The sequence below is a fragment of the Tenebrio molitor genome, chromosome 8, assembly GCF_963966145.1.
Source record: "Tenebrio molitor chromosome 8, icTenMoli1.1, whole genome shotgun sequence".
Lineage (NCBI taxonomy): Eukaryota > Metazoa > Arthropoda > Insecta > Coleoptera > Tenebrionidae > Tenebrio > Tenebrio molitor.
In genome coordinates this window covers 10,897,343-10,900,292 of record NC_091053.1, presented here as the reverse complement: position 1 = coordinate 10,900,292, position 2,950 = coordinate 10,897,343, and the positions used below count along the sequence as shown (strand labels likewise).

The window sequence follows — 2,950 nt, the reverse complement described above, 5'->3', positions numbered from 1 at the left end:
TAACTTAGTTGTAGGGGCCATAGATATCCCCATAGAGAAAATAAAGACAAATAGAATGAAAAGAGGCCTATCAATTTTCTGCAACAGAATCCATGGTAATGGCACGGCCTCCTAGATTCATAAGAGACTCGTCTCTTATCCGGCCTGCCGCATTCGTAGTTCTAAGCATTATTTTTGTTTTATAGGGTGCGCCACAATACGGGGCTTATTAAGGTGGGCTTATGTGTTGTACTGGTTGAATGCCTTGCAGGAAATTATTGTTTTATAGACGTGTTTTCAACATTTTTCATCAGTTTTAACGCACAAATACATCTGACACTTTTTCAAAATCTCAAATCAAAAACATTTTCTATGAACGGTAAATTTAATTTCAACAATTTTCTTTTTTATTATTTTTTTTTTATTTGTCTGTGAGTGCAAGTTACAAAAATTTACAATGACAGGAAGTTCTAATTTTTAAATAAGTGTCTCACTCACATTTTACAATGAACAGGACCATGAATTAGTAGATTTCCCGAAAAATATGAGGCTAAGATATTCTTCAAAACAAAATTTATATTTTCCTTTGGAATGCTTGGTAGAATTTCTACTATTGAAATTATTGTCAATTGTAGTTTGCGAACGAGAAATTTGAATTTTAGCTTCTTCACTTGCAATGGGTTTAGGGTAGATTGTAAAGATTATAATAATGAAGATTTACAATAGTGGTAAGTTTATCCACCTGCTAGTTCCTAAAAAGGGATGCCGAATATCGGTAAAATGCAGATTGTTTGTCCTCCCTGGAATGAACTGCTCATAGTCGTACAGTGGGGAGCACGGAATTTCGCACGCCAATTTGTACGTCATTAAAAAAAAACTATCTAGTCTAAGCTTTATTGTCATTATAATCAATAATGAGGTGGGATACGCATGATATATGTGATCATGACTGATGTTTCACCTAAACTGTCACGAAACTGCCGCCAGTAGGTATCTCATTTTAATAAAATTAAGTCAGTGAAATGTCCAATGTGTGCGAAATTCCGTGCTCGCCACTGTACATCTTCATTATTATCTAAATGTTTAATCTACCCAAAACCCATTGCAAGTGAAGAACCTAAAATTCCAATTTCTCATTCCCAAACTATACTAGACCCACAAATTGATCATTGGGGTAACTTAGCCTTCCTCTATCTTAGTAATACATTAATTCCAATAAAGGGATTTTCTTTTTCGAATTTGGATCTCGTAAATGTGACAAGCAATAATCACATCCATGGATTGCCTCCGTTATTTTCATAATTAAGTAGCCACATAAAAAAGCCGTTGCCGCCGTCTCAATTTGAAAATTGGTATGTACTTGGCAAATAAGTAAATGGAGACAATTTTTCTAGTTTTTCCAGAGAACTATCTTGCAAGGTGACTGAAACATTTACATTGGTCCTTAAATTTTGGAATCTTGGTAAAATTTTACTACTTGCTTATTCTGCGGCACTCATGATATTACCAGTATGATCTCTCAGTCCTATCTTCCATGCCGCATTTAAAGTGATATCATTGGGTAGATTATGATAAGAAATGTTGACTTTATGTCATGAACTAATACAACATTTTTTCTTTGTTTGTGGCATTTTTTAAAGTTTCGACTGCACTTAGTTTTTGAAATTGACAATTTATTATATAAAATGTCATTATTCATACGTATTTTTAGTTGCATATACTAATATATGGGTCACATTAAAGCCGCTAGATGGACATACTATACGGGGAATTTTGAAAAACAGACATTTATCGAATGCGACAGGCCGGATAAGAGACGAGTCTCTTATTAATCTAGGAGGCCGTGGGTAATGGTTTATCGCACCGTCCACAAGCCAAGAGATGGCGCAAATTTGGAAGGAAGATTTAAACTTTTGAAATCAAAGTTGTCTCAATTCATTTCATTTACTTTCATGTCACGAAGTACTGTTATCACGTCTTTTCTAAAAATTTAAATACGACAATTCGTGTTTGTGGCTAAAACTGTAATACTATGAAGCTATGTAGTGTTCAAAAGTGCTAGCACCCGCCACATATTTTCACAATCCTTTAAAATATCCTGCGCGGTTTCGGGAATGGTTACGAAGAATGGGCAATGTTTATCTCTTCGAAATCGATCAAATGAAAGTTTACAATGGATATACGGTTTGAGCATCCACATTTCAGACTTTTCGATTACGACACGAACAATAGAGTGAAAAATACGGCAATACCTAGCTTACAAATTCCAATGGGTAAAGTGAAAACTATTTAGAATCAAAATTCTATAATAATCACCTTCAAACTTTTTAGAAAATGAGGATGATCCAACAAGGATTATTATTCATGGAAATTACGAAAAAAGAATTCCCGAATTGACTTCTTACAATTCCTTACGAGATATCCGGTAACCAAATATAAACTTCAAAAGAAAGTAACCAGTTTTCTGTTGAAAAAATCAAATGCCGTGTGAAATTATTCTCAAAATTTGAAATGAAGTTAAAAGGTAAAGTTTTGGGGGATGATGCAATACATTTTTGTTTGGTACAATCGAAAAAAAGAGACGTTAAACTAAAAGCGCGCAAATACACTACAGAAAATAAAATCTTAGCATTGGCGTTTTACAAACAATCTAGGAGAGCTTATTCAAAATTAAGAGAATTTTTTGCACTTCCTACGCTGTAGAAATGTATAAGATGTTGAAAATAAAAAATATTAAAATTAACCTGTTTTTTTTTGTTATCTTTTTTAAATTATTAAATAATAAAAATAAAGTAATAATGGAAAACATCCAGTAGGCTATGGAATATTGTACCGTCCACAACTCAACAGATGACGCCACATTTGCCCGGCGCCTCGATCCGATTTCGGCGTAAAACTGGTCCCAAAGGGTACTAATAGCCGAAGGTTGTCACACTCGGCGAAGCTCCAGACTCGATGATGTTGCAGATAA

General features: G+C 34.1%; 1 long non-coding RNA gene across 1 annotated transcript; it reads left to right on the top strand.

Annotated features, from left to right (window-relative positions):
- The first annotated feature begins 1,066 nt into the window (after positions 1-1,066).
- Positions 1,067-2,722, top strand: LOC138137175 (uncharacterized). Its single transcript, XR_011161612.1, has 2 exons — positions 1,067-2,252; positions 2,311-2,722. It is a non-coding gene; the product is annotated as an uncharacterized lncRNA (long non-coding RNA).
- The last annotated feature ends 228 nt before the right edge of the window (positions 2,723-2,950 follow it).